At 41.1% G+C, this 14774-nt stretch overlaps 1 protein-coding gene across 1 annotated transcript in view; it reads right to left on the bottom strand.

Moving 5' to 3' along the window:
- The window catches only part of PRKG1 (protein kinase cGMP-dependent 1), a 1378000-nt gene that overhangs the window by 1362482 nt on the left and 744 nt on the right, over nt 1-14774 (bottom strand). The gene's annotated exons all lie outside the window — the stretch shown is intronic.

Genomic DNA, 14774 nt, shown 5'->3' on the forward strand with positions numbered 1-14774 from the left:
GCGAATGAAAAGCAGACAGGAAGATAAGTCCTAAGCAGGGCCTCTGCCGCAGTACCATCTGTGATTCAGGAAATGACTCCAAAAATAGGGTCAGAGCTAATGAGCAGAATTAGAACCAAGCATGGAGTAAGAAATAAGGGAAGAGTATATATGGATATCCTGGCACCGTGTTAGAAGTCAAGATATATTTTGTCAATGAAGTCAGAATCAGTAAATAACAATGAGAGCTGAAGTTTACTGAATGACTGCACGAGGCAGTGAGCTAAATCTATTGCATAAGCCACCTCACTTACACCTCTCAGCAGCCTCACCAGGTTTTCAACAATTACAGAAGCTGAGGTTTGGGGTGTATTTTAATGACAGTGTCAGGCTGGCAAGGAGAGAACCTGGCTTTGGTTATGACATATGTCCACCCCTATCTGAGCTGATAGACTGATCGATGAAATTGCCTTGGGTGAAATAAAATCTGGACTAGTATTTGTCCAAATTGAAAAGCTCTAACGCAGTCAAATCAGCCTCTCAATTGCAAACGGGAAGTGACAATACACAAATATATAAGCTTAATGTCAAACTGGGGAGACAGGGACAGACGGGGAACGTTCTTCAGGCCGTTAGAACGTCTACAAAGAGCCTCCACCCAAATCTCTAGATCTATAGCCCCACTAGCCATGAAAAGATGTGCCCTCATCAGTTCCAAGGACTGAACGCTAGACAATGAAAGAAGGAACAGAGACGCTCCTGGGAAACAGGGCTTCAGTCTGATGGAACATGACACCCGTCAGTCAATAACCCCTCGCCATGGACAGGCTCCTGCTGTGAAGGACCTCCACTCCAAATCTCTTCGGTGCTTCCAGTGTCTTTTTCTAGGCCTGACATAGCTGCTTCCCTGAGCATTCCTGTCTTATTATCATCCTTTCTGGGTAGTTCATGGTAGCGTTTCATTTAAATCCAGGATCTTTAAGAAACAGCTCTTGGAAAAAACTTACACCAACAGTCTCCCAGAGTTGTTTGGGGTGCTAAATTGGATAATAGCACATTTTGAGTCCTTAGCTTTGTTTTATCATATGTGTACAGTTTCCTTATATATACAAAACACAGAGACAGCATTTAACCATTTCGTTTCCACTTGCCGCATTGTTCCAATTTACAAATTTCTAGTTTTCCTCATTTCACTCATCACTTCTGATGTTTAAGATGGATTAAGGAGAGCTGGAATGGCAAATAAGAGGCAGAGGGAGCTAATCTCAGTTTTGTCAATAACAAGCTTCATGTCATTGGCAAATCACATTATTTCTGAACGTCTAGATTCTTGCTTAATTGTGTATCATTAAAGTTCTGTTCAGGAAAGGGGATGAACAAGGATATCTCCTAAAATCCTTTCTAGGCATTAAGTTCTATAATGTGTTAATACCAGAACTAATGTTGTAAAAAAAAAAAAATCTGTAGAATTTTTCAAACCTTTCATTGTTACACATTTGCTAGCACTCTTACTTAACACTGTACACTCACATTCTTTTGTTAAACTGTGTACACAGAGAGTATCCCTCATATACAAAGCCTTAGCGCAGGAAGTAGCATCATCCTGATTTCATACAAGTAGAAACAAAAGCTCAGAGAAGTAAAGCAATTTGTTTACAATCACAGAGCCATAGGTATAAGAAGAGTCAGAGGTCAACCTCAGGTCTGTGGCTCCAAAGCCCATTATTTTTATTATCACGATAGTTTCAGGTCATTTCTCTCTAAGACTGGACTAAAATCTCTGAGATTACTCTTCTTACTCTCCAAAATCAGTTTCATTTTTTGGCTTCAATTTCATGATTGAATCTATGTGATATGACTGAATTCTAATCCAAATAAATGTTTGCAAAGTTACCTTTCAGTAAATCTAGTTCAATATCATAACAGTGATCAAAAAAAGCAAAGTAAACTCTCCCAGAGGTTGCCATCCTATAAAAAGAAAGCTCTACCGACTAGTTACAATACCATATATGTCCAAATCTTCCCACTAGCCCTTAAAAAAAATGTAGCTGAGAGATTTGGAATTCGTTATTTTCCCAAGTGGAAACAAGCTCCTTAGAATCTTTAAAGTATCAAAAATGTATTTTGAAGAAAGAAAAACAAACCACAGTGATTCTTAAAGATGGACTTCAGTTCTTTAAGAGCAGTATATACAAACAATTGTATCCTTACTTTAAAAAATCACATTGTAGGAATTCAAAAGTTTTATTCAACTTAAAAAAAATCAAGCCAAATGTGCAGTATGGACTTTATAAATCTGAAAACTAAAAGGGCACATAAACATTGCCTCAAAAAAGAGTGTTCTCATGACTGTAACTCAAGTATAAAAAAGAAATAAGAACTTTCCACATGTTTCTGCAATAGTTTTATGTTTGGCTGTTTTTAATATAGAAAATTGATTTTGTCAATGCCATTCACATGCTTCTTATTTTTTAATAGAAAAGGTTAGAGATCATTTATCTGATATAGAAAGTTTATGCATAATCACAAGCTAAAATAGTCACACGGAAAATTAGCAACTTTTTGACCTGCCATAAGCATGTGGCTTATGCTTACATAAAAAAAAAAAAGTAACTATCAATATTAATGAGCTTAATACATGGACACAATGGAATAATATGTGGCTGTTAGACTGATACGAACTACTCTAGAAAGGAAGCAGCTACAATTGAGGCAAGAAAACAGGTTGCTGAGGAGTGTTATGGGATGAGTCTCCTTCAGTTAGGAAAGCAAACAATAAGCCCAAACTCCAAATGAACAAAGAAGCTCTCTATACAAAAGTGTGCATAAAAATACAGAAAAGCTAACACTGGCTGCCTGTTGGCAGGCAGGTGGAGAAAACTGGGAGGAGAAGATCAAGCTTTGTACATCTTTTTATTGTCTGAGAACCAGCAGGCATTACCATCAGCAATTAAAACAACCGGGAGCATAGTCATGGTCCAAGAAAAGCTTAAAATCAGCAAATTTGAAGTATCAAAAAGTGTCTCCACATTTTAACATGGCAGTACAGCTGCAGAACCTCACAAAAGAAACTTTAAAAAATCGCCCTACTATCAAGAAGCCCAGTGAGCCCAAGGCCTGTCTCACTCTGTGAAGACATCCTTGGTAATGCCCTGGAGAGACTAGATAAACTGGGGATTTCAAGGCAGGATGCTTCAGACCCTGCCTCCACACTTGAGGAATTTGTCTTGCCTTGATAACAAACCAGAAAGACCACAGAAAACAAAAGGCATTGCCACTTATCTCTGCTTCACTCTTCTCTAATAGTGACTGGATTTTCTCTTTTTTTAGCTCTGCAGACAAAAGAAAGGATCACATATGTTTGATCTTTCCTTGATTCTTTTTCACAGTCATAGACCCTATGACATTAATTTTTCCTAACCTAGGAAAAATATAAATGACTGCCCTTAGGAGCAGTTTTCTATACTGGTGCCTTCAAATAAACATATCACAGAGTTTCAAAACACCTTTTAGAAAGGCAACATGCTGTCAAATAGGGTATCAAAATGTACAGTGTTGAATTTTCTCTTTCCCCTCTTGCTTGTTTATCCAAGCACAGTCAACACAATATCTGAGCAGAGACACCCATGAAAGAGGCCACATGATTACACGTGAACTCTTTTTCATCTACAGTACAACTTCATTTTGGCATCAACCCTTGGTTATAGGGACAGACCAAAATAAGTGCATTTCTCCTCAGTGTTAAATCACAAATGTTGTCATCACCAAAACCACTTCACTTCCAGTCCCCTGGGGGCTTTTACATGAGCGGGGTCACGACTGAATGTAATGGCCTTTTCCAGGAAGGCTGAATGGCACTTGCCAAGGGAATATTGATTCCAAAACCCTACAGTCCATTAGGTACGACGCACAATCTATCCCTTTGTGGTAGGTCAGACCACACTACCACACTCATTTCTTTTCACTCTAAAATTGTTGAAAGGCATGGTATATTTTGGACACCCCATAACAGACTTGGCTTTTCTCTTGAAAATATATAATGTATATGAATAATATTAACTAGAGTTTTAAATTTTATTTCTAAAAAGGACCTCAGACTGCAGCAGGCCATGTTAGGATTTATATAATTATGTTCCAGAAGTGCAGAGTTATCAAAGACAGCAAATAACCAATTAGCAAGTATTGAAGTTTCTTCTAATAGCTGACCTTTTTCTTATAATAATTGTATTTAGTTCTTTATTGGGAGGGAGAGGATTGAGTAGTAAGACACTCCCTTTATTCTATCTCCTCACACATATATTTTTTTGCTATTTTTAATTTTCCATTCTTTCTCTCAGTTTTCTTTTCTCAGCCAAATGTGAGTCCAGAGTTTCCTCACAGGTGCTTCAGGAACTTCCCTCAGACTGATATCAATGTTCAAAGAGTTCTCCGTACAAAGTGCACTCTTGGTTTCTCTTTTGGTTTAAACATTAAAGGGAACACCACACTTCGGCTTTTTAAATGCATTCCTCAAAAGCAGTATTTATTGGAAAACTATAATAATACATGTCTTCAGTGTTACACTTTCCAAACACGTGAATTCTCATATTAAGAACATTTACACTTGAATTCCTCATTTATATGTGGAAGCTAAAATATAACAAAACAGAAACAAAAGCACAGATACAGACATCAAACTAGAGGACACCAATAGCGAGAGTGAAGGGAGAGAGGCAAGAAAGCAGTAGGAGGTTAAGAGACACGAGCTGCTACGTATCAAAGCTACCAGAATGTTCGGTACAGCGCGGCGAATACAGCCAACACCTTATAATCATTTAAAATGGAGTACAGTCTCTAAAAACAATGAATCACTATGCTGTACACCTAAAGCTAATAATATTATAGTGAATCGATTTTACTTCAATGAAAAAAGAAAGTTGTGTGTTTGAGAATGTATTTTATTATTTTATTTTTTAATTTTTTTTATTTTTACGTTTGGCGTTTATTTTATTTTTATTTATTTATTTATTTATTTAATTTTTTATTTTACTTTACAATTCTGTATTGGTTTTGCCACACACTGACATGAATCTATTTTAAAACTCAACTAAAGGCCATTTCAAACTACTAGTTGCGCAGTTGCTAAATATTATACTCCTGCTGCCATCTTGTGGTAAGTTTTGGAATCTTCTTGTTGGCTCTCTTTTCATTCCCTTCTTTGGCAACCCACTCCAGTATTCTTGCCTTGAAAATTCCATGGGCTGAAGAGCCTAGTAGGCTACAGACCATGGGGTCACAAAGAGTCGGACACGACTGAGTGACTTAAACACTTAAACACTTGCTTCTTCTCACTCCACCTCCCTTTCCCCCTACCTTTTGGACAGGACCTATATCCAAACCTTTCTTAAGTGGTTGGCAGACAACCTGCACTGTATTCTGAAATGAGAATTGATTGTTGTCAACTACTCTTCCTGCTTGCATAAAAGGAAGGCTGACTGCTGAAGAACTGATGCTTTTGAACTGTGGTGCTGGAGAAGACTCTCGAGACTCCCTTGAACTGCAAGGAGATCAAACCAGTCAATCCCAAAAGAAATCAACCCTAAATATTCATTGGAAAGACTGATGCTAAAGCTAAAGCTCCAATACTTTGGCTATTTGATATGAAGAACCGACTCAGAAAAGATCCTGATGCTGGGAAAGATGGAGGGCAGGAGGAGAAGGGGACAACAGAGGATGAGACGGTTGGATGGCATCACCAATGGACGTGAGTTTGAACAAACTCTGGGAGATAGTGAAGGACGGGGAAGCCTGGCATGCTGGAGTCCATGGAATTGCAAAAAGTCAGACACGACTTTGCTACTGAAGAACAACCACCTCCTACTTGTAATGTATTCCGGCCTTTCTCCTTATATCATTTTTCTGCAAACCTATTCTTTAAATAATAATACATTTTAAAATATTTATCTTTTAGATTCATCTAGTTTCTTACAAGTCAAGGGAACACAGACTACAGGAAAATACATGTGTATTTTATGAAAGATTTTCCCTTCCAAACTTTTTCCAAATTGTATTTTTACAGACAAAGGAAAAAACCTTGAATTTCTGGCTGCAGGATGCCACACTACTGCCCTTCAAAGCCATAGACATTGACTCATAGGACCCAAGGAGGAGCCCTGGGGACACTCTCTGGAAAGACAGAGCTGCCCATGGACCGTAAGCTGGACGGAGATTGGAGGCCAGGCATCCCTTTATAATTCCCAGCTGTCCTGTTCACCTATGTCTGTGGTGTGGCAAAGGAATTCATAAACCTGGGGTAACTCAGACACTTCTCTGCAGATATAGTGAAGTGAGTAATTCTTAATCAGACTGATTTATCATTAGAGCAAGAATATATCTTATAAAACCCACTATTTCCATGCAAATCTATGTCCTCACTCCAATTCCTGTGGAGAAATTGAAAGCCATCCAAGAAGTCACTCAAAGACAGGTCCAGCGAGAACTCAATTAGCCAGAATTTTCCACAACATAGACAGGGTGAGCATGGAAACAACCTGTTTCATTCCTTGTTGAAAATGACTTTAAAATAAACTTTCCCTCTTCTGTGTTATTCATATCTATGTTATTTACAACCTATATTTTTCTACATTTTCCTTTAAAAATCTATGAACCTTTAAAACAAAGCTTTCTAAGCAACAGAAGCCACATGGCATAGGTTTAATATGATTGCTACATCTTTTCCCTCAATACATTCAAATTCTTTATTAAGATAAAACAAATGAACTTGTGTGCCACCTAGAAGCAGCCCCAGTGCTATCAGTATATGAACATCAGCCTTTGGGAAACAGGGCTCTGATGCGCACGTGCTGATTAGAGTGTAATAAACCTAACAACAGTTATTTATAAATAAGCAGCTTTAAGTGTTGCGGCAACCAGATGTTGATATTTTAGACCCACAGTTCAGATCACAAGTTTTCAAACATTGCTTCTGCAGTGACTCACGAGATGAATGATGTTTCCACGTGCACCACACTTGTGAAAAGACAAGACTGCTGTGGGTTCTGGGCTATTTCCTGCCATATATTTGTCATCCTCCCAGCCTGGGAAGCCAATGGGAATGCAGGTCAAAAACCATCCCTTGAGAGGTGCCTGTGAATGCACTCAACCTTATTTTCTAAGAAGCAAATAATGAACGAAGTTTGATTTTTAACCTACTATTTACTCATTATAACCTCACAGCTAATCAAACACATACCACCGTGTGCCATGACACGACAGCTACAATCTGCGGGAATAAGACCTGGAATATTGCCCTGCATATTTTAGCGTGAACTTGCTCTGTGAGAGGAGATTGAATTGGATATGAATTGGTTTGATCCTCTAAGATGGTTTCTGGGTGAATTTTTGTTTGTTTGTTTTTAATACCTTCTAGGTATGTGCTGTTTTTACCCTGCCTCTGAAATTTAGCATGTGGGAAGAGAAATGCACGGTAAGCTGAAGGTTTTATAGGGTTGGAATTTTTACTATAAACAGACCTGGTTTCTACCCTGGGGTTTACAACCTAAGATATAAAAGAATTTTCTATTTTGAGAATTTTTAGCATATGTAGTTGAAGTTCCTCGATGGTCATGTGAGACATGAAATTAACATTACCCATGCAGTGAGGGCAATGAGAGGCATCAAGAAAAATACTAACGTTTACTCAAAGGCTTTGGATTTGCTCACCAGGCAATATCAGTATCATACAGTTGAACAAATAGGCCTACGAGTATTTGTAAGAGGCAAACATGCAAGTACTTTTAAGATTTCCTGTAAGGTTTGTCAGCAGTATTTTTGCAGTATTTGAAGTCAGAATGCTCAAATAAAGACTTCTGAGGATTGAGAACACATTTTGAAGCACTCTCTAAACTGATTTAGAAAGGAGGAGCAGTACAGCATAATTTAAGAACTGTACTTGCATAATCTTTATCACAAGTGAAAAAAAAATTCAAACTAAGTCCTAACAGGGTAATTAGAGCAGATGTCTTACTGGATTTGTCTTATTAAGGCAAATTCACTTATTAAATAAACACTCAGATGAAATCAGCATGTTATCCCCTTACACACCAAAGTGCTATCAGTGCGTTCATCCACATAATAAAATCAATCCAAATCAACTCCAGGGATCAAGATATTAACTCTTTAGGACTAATTTCCAAGAATATGTCAAATCAACATGCACTAAATAAAGGTTAACTGTGCAGCCAACATTATTGGACAGGACAAATTACAGAAAGTATTTTACAACTTTCTAGCCAATAGAAACTTGGTATTGACTGAACGTAAAACTACACTTTTTTCTAAGATAGCATGAGTTTCTACTATAACCCCACATTAAAAAAAAAAGTATGGAAATGTTAAAAAAAAATAAAAGCAACATAATGTACACTGAAGTTTCTAATCCACTAACAATATTTCGGGAGCAGTGCAGAGTACGTTTAGGAGTTTTAAAAAATGAGTCTGCTGTTCATAACGACAATAAAGGAGATTAGTTCTATAAGCTTTTACATAATAAAAACAAACCTATTTCAAAGATACACATTCTTTGGAAATATCCAGTTTTCATTAAGAAATACTTTAAAGCATCATATATTTTCAACATGAGGAATTACTTTTTAAACTTTAGGAAATTCAAATTGTACAATATCTGAAATACCTTAAGACATGAAAGATTTTTGAAAGGTTAGAATACTATTCTGAGCAAGACCTCTGTTCTACATTTGTGGTTGTATGAATTTTGCAAATAACATTGATAGATCTGGCAGGAGTTCCAGATGTCAAGCTAAAAAAGAGGAACCAGGGACCCCAAAGAGAGATGCACAACACGAGCAGATCCAACAACAAAGAAAAATAGGTAGAGCTCATCATTGGGTAAAAAGTGGAATCAACAAGAAGCCACAGAGACTGATTCTAGTACCCTGCTCTGGGAGACAGCACTGGACTACGTGTCCAATATCAGACACAAGCATTTGACGTGCTGCAAGATGCTGTCATCTATTTTACGATAAGAGCCCAAGAAGGAAAGCATCCTTTCCCCAGGAAACTGATTGGGCCGAACTCGAAGTTTACCGTAAGAAGTGTAAAGTCATAAACTGAAAACATTGGCAATTTGTGTGTATGTGTATACATATATGGACATGCACATATAGTCACACATATAAACACACACACACACACCCACACACACCCTTTTCTCTTCAGGGATCCAACAGCACGTGACAGTAACAAAGCAGGGCTCCAGGTCAGTACTCGTTTTTGACTAATTGCAAACTTCTGAGCTTTCACTTTTGTGAAACAGGATACACTACCCCTGGTTTATCTCAGAGCTCACAGTAACTTCCAAGAGCTACAAGAATTCAAGATAACATAGGGTCCTGAACTCTGATAAGCAAATTCTCAGTGGAAAATGAAAATAAGTATTCCTACTCAGCAGCTATGAAATCACCTGAAAATCCTACCAAAAGAACGGGTTTTAACGCACTCTTAGCACCTCCTATACACAGTGGGGAGGGCACTGGGAAATGAGCAGTCAGGAATGAGTAAAAACATATGACATCTTTTGTTTATTCAGGTCTTTTAGAAATATTATCATGAGGGTCAGTCAAATCTCCTACAAACACAATTAAATTGAAACTTGCAACCTATACACAAATCAATGATCCAGACAGAACAAGAACCCTTGCTATATCACAAATACACCTGGAAAATGAACATCATCCCAGAACCCAAACTAACCCCAAAGCAAAGTGGAAATGTCTTAAAATATAAGTATAAACAATGATAACTCAGAGCGATCAATTCACCAACTCTGGTACTGATGCAAAATTGAGAAACCTACATTGTTCTTCTTGTCCCATTTCTGAGATCCTTTAAAAGACACTTCAGTAGTGATTTGCTCAGTTTTCTCATCATTAAAACCAGAGTACTATCTGCCTTCTGTATTGCTTTGACTGAAAATACAAGTGAGGTGCTTGTTCACAGAACCTGTCCTCTTCAAACTACTCTTGGCACGACACAGGGATCAAGCCTGCCTAAACAACCTGCCGTCTTCTCCGAGGCTCTTCCCCCTTTCAACTCTCATCATAAACACCACTCATCAGAGTAAACTAGATGAATGTCCTTTCTCAGAAGCTCCTGTTAAAACATCACTATGTTAATCCAGAAAGGATAACTGGTCAACAGATTGGTACGGAGTCAGGGGGTAATAAATTCCTTTGGATGGAAGGATTGGTAGGGATGATGGGATTAGCAGGAGGAATCTGTAAGGCAAAAGGCAAAGGATATAGTGGATGATATACAAAGGCAGCCACAGAGATCCTTTTCACATCCTTCCTTACCTGCACTGCTCATCAGTTCCACCTATGATGTGAAGAAGGAATGACTGGGAAATGTCAATTTCAAGAGAAGGACCTGAGGAAATTCTAGCCAGCTCAGCACATTCAAGGTGTATGTGCTGGATATGCCTATCGAGGCATATTCGCTTAAGCTCACTGGTCACTTTTTCGTAAGGTCACTGTTGTGCTGGCTATGAGGTAAAACAAAACAAAAACACCAAAACAACAATGCATTCTAATTTAGGGCATGTTCTTTTCTTCCTATTCAGCAGGATTCACTAGTTAATAAGATGGAACTATCCTGATTCCAAGGCTATAGAATATAGCAGCTGAGAACTAGGGCTCTAAAACTTGTAAAACTGGGGTTTGAAACACATCTGGCATTTCCTGGCTGTGAGATCTTAGCTAAGTGACTTCTTTGAGCCTCAGATTCCTCACATGAAAAGTACATATGTGATTTAGGATCACTGGGAAAAAAACAATGAGCTGATGAAAGTAAAGAGCTTAGCGTCGTGTTAAAATCAGTAGGTTTAGCCATCTTTAACATTCTTACTGATGCGATTTTAAAGCATTGTGTATTTTTATTGGAACAATTAATAAGGTGGGCCCAGAATTCAGTGGGTGTACCCGCTCATTTCATTGAAGCTACTTATATCAAAATTAGGCCAGATCCCTTGATTTAGTCTGAAGGTTAAATCAACTGAAATGAATCAGAGACGCAAAAGGCAACGAGTTTTCTGGGGCATCCATTCCGAAGCACCCATGTCCCAGTGGAAGAAGGTACAAGTTCCAAAGGATGAATTTACATTATCAAGAATCAAGGGATCTGTGACAGGAATAGCTCAGTAGCTTTGCACTATAATACATTATTCCTGTAACAGAGCGATATTGATTCCAGCTTTTGCTTAAGCTAATTTAAAAACAACAATTGTATGCAGTCCTCTGAGCTAACTGGGTGGTCAAAATAAGGAATTTAGCTGTGATTAAAAAAACAGAGGGAAGAATCAGGATATTGGGTGATTCTTGATGTGGAGTACATGCATGCAGGGAATTGAAGCTCATAGAAAACGTGAAAGACTCAGTTATTTGGTAGAAAGTTATATACGAATGTAAAATATCATCATCATCATCCAAAACAGCCTACGGTTTTCAATGATTATCACTTGATGTCTATTGGGCATTTCGAAGGGGTCTGCAAATGAGGACTGTAATAAGTCGGATGTTTTCTTTTTAAACGTGATCATCATACTGTACACTTGATACTTATGCTGAGAGCTAAGATCTTCCCTTCCTCTAGTATAATTTTCATCTAAAGCATTCCTCAGATACTTAGATCATTCTTAATGGAGTTTGTGCATTATACCCTCTGCGGACGCATGGAAATCTGGCTAATTGGACTGACTTGATTACAACAGTCGTTGAATTCTCCCATTTCCTTCCACTGCAATAAATGCTCAAGATATTTTTACCAGCGATTATGTAAATATTTCAGATTGCAATCATTTTCCGAAACAGTGGTGATAGGCAAAAGCGCTTTTGTCATTCTGCCCACCAAACAGAATTCCTATACTTTCAAAATATATTTATTTTCTTGTTAGTATAAAAACTGGTGATGTCCTAGTAAAGTTTCAAACAAACCCATAGCACGAATAGCTCTCACTAAATCCTATAGCCACTGCAATTGAACATTAGCTTTGTGATAAAGCAGTCTCTTTCAGTCCCAGTAAATGCATCAGGATGGCACAACTTTTAACAGGATGCATGAGCTGATGGGATGTCTATCTCCCAAATCCAAATATCTGAAAATTAGCAAATGCACTTTTATTTGAAAGCACTGTGTTTGCTGTGAAATGCGGTATTCTAGAAATACTTTTTTAATGGTTTCTTTTCTTGGCCAAAATAAGGTGCCTCACCAGTAAGTCAGTACTGTCTCTTTAAATGCTAGGTTAAGTACCTAATTCCAGAGGTTACTATTCCCCTGTTCTACCTGTCAGAATTCTTTAAACTCTAATAAGTCAGCTTCCTGAAAATACACGCCAAGCTTCCGTCCGAAAGTGTAAAACTACTTGCTGAGTGGGAAAAAGTTTACACTCAGTCCCAGGATAAATCCGCGCAAAGAGTAAGTAGAAAAGCACTTCAGCTAGTTTCTGCGGACACAAATATGCGCTCGACCAATCTCTACTGCGCATGATCCACTCTTTTGATGAATGTTCCTACCCCTAACCAGAAAGCGCCGGGAGTAGGGGGAGGGATAGAGTAAGGAAGACGAGGTGTACGTTTGAAAGACCAGCCATTTCCTCTAAGTACACACAAAAACGTCTCTCATTCCTAGGGAGATTTCTTATCAAGGAAAATAAAAGTGCCTCTTTGAGAGCTAGCTCCTGAATGAGAGGGGATCCTGGGAGGGAAGTTTCTTCTCCTAACCTCTCCAGACCCCGGTAAAATTTCCTTTTTGCTGCGGAGAGGCGGTGCTGGCTACACTTTTTTTTTTTTTTTTTTTGGAGGGGCACAGTCCAGACACAGAGATCTGAAATTTCAAAAATGCGATAGAGCCCCAGCCGGCCAGCCCTAGGAGGCGAACAGCTGCTGGGTGACCGCTGATGAAGTGGCTTCTTAAGGAGGTGGGCAGATTGATTCCAGCTGCTGAGCGCAGGGCAGGGCAGCGGCCGAGGAATGCGCAGCTCAGCTGAGGCAAGAGACAGCAGCTTCCCAACAATGGCATGGCCAAATATTAGCTCTGATTGCAGTCTTGGCCGAAGAGAAGGAAGAATGCCATTGTTCCATTTGATAGGAACTTCCAAGGCAGCGTGGGCCGAAAGGTGCAATGTGGACAGTGTCATTTCGTAAGTGTAGTATTGCTCAGGAAACCTGAAGGCTGCCTCTTGAGACGTTGGTTCAGAGTGGGCCTGCAGTTCCCAAGGTGAAATCCTTTCTGCCTGACCCAACCTACTCCCAGCTCCTGGTCTTCTTTTGATAGCTCTCAACTCCTGCAGAGTCTTCACTGATCCCCTCCCCCATCCCACATACACTGGAATCAGTACACAATTGAAACAGACAAGGAAAGCGTGCCGGGGAAGAGCGGGGGGGACATCGAGAGTCCTGCAAGTGGCCTGGATGGACGGACAAGAAGACGTGCTCTTTAGAAGCACTGGCCTCAAAGTCAGCTTAGGGGGAGGGATTAATTTAGGGGTCCCCTGAGGGCCCCAAACTCAGACAACCAAATGATCTAACAAGAAGGAAGGGGTAAGAGGTAGGCGGGCATGAAGGCACGCCTAATGGAATATTCAATATCCTGCGAGATGCACTTTCGGCGGTGCACTTCCAGAGTCTAAAAGCCAGTAATGGGCTTTGGAGTCTGCACTTCCTCTCCCTAATGTCCAGAGGCGCTTTAATGCTGCAGCCAATCGATCAGCCTTCTGCGGTGAAGGCGGCGAGCGGAGAGCAAATACTTCCTACTTAGGGCCAAAATCGCCGGGCCTCCTCTGCGCACCACGAAAGAGCGACACACAACTTTGAACTGGCAGGACTTGGCTCTCAGCGTGGCGGGAAGAGGGAAGGAAGGAGCCCGGAGGCGCCCAGAGAAGCAGCTCCCCTCCCTCTTCATCCCAACTTTTTCCGGGGACAGACTCCGAAGACAAACAAGAGGGGGCGGTAGTATCGACTCTAGGACAGGGCTGAGCAGTAGCCCCAAACCTGCTTCAGGTGCAAGGTCACCGAGCCACCTCCAAGCCCTATGCAGCCCAAGACGTGGACACTTCTGGAAGGGACACAAACTGAGCAAACCAACATCCAAGAAGTGGTGTTTCTTTACAATTTCCTGCTGACATCACTTGCTGCCTGGAGAGTGACCCTCGGAGGCTGATCCCTGCAGTGAGACGCACCCAGTCCCGCCTCCCTCCCCTCACCCCCTCCGCGCCTTCGCAGCCGGGCTCGGGCTCTGGGCAAGTTCAGCTCCTAAACCGAACGCGGTCGCCCTGTCCAGCCTCCCGTTGCCGCTCCCCGGAGGCTCCAGCGGCGCACTGAGCATGCCCTGTGGCCTGGGTCTGGGGGTCACCTCCAGGAAGCTCTCCAGGCCCCGGGACGGGCCGGGTCCTGTCCCGGGAGGTGGTCTCCCCAGGGGTGCGCGAAGGGAAGACCGCGCGACTTCGGCGGGGTGCGCAGCGGCCAAGTTAGCGGGCGCGACCAAACTTTCCACGCTCCTTCTCCCCACCCCCACGCCACAGGGGCGCGTTTCCCCGAGGAGCTAGCCTTTCCCAGCCCGGCGGAGACCAGCGCAGCACGTGATGGGCAGAAATAAAAATAAACACTCCCCATTCCCGGCCCGCCGGGGCCACCCCCCCACTCCGCGCGCTGAGGAGAGCCAGGGGCGCCGGGCACCGAGCCCCGCCGCCCGCGGCCCGGAGCCCCCGGCCCCCGGGCCGCCGCCCGGCCCGCCCGTCCGCCCCG

The sequence above is a fragment of the Oryx dammah genome, unplaced genomic scaffold (genome assembly GCF_014754425.2).
Source record: "Oryx dammah isolate SB20612 unplaced genomic scaffold, SCBI_Odam_1.1 HiC_scaffold_14, whole genome shotgun sequence".
NCBI classification, from domain to species: Eukaryota; Metazoa; Chordata; class Mammalia; order Artiodactyla; family Bovidae; genus Oryx; species Oryx dammah.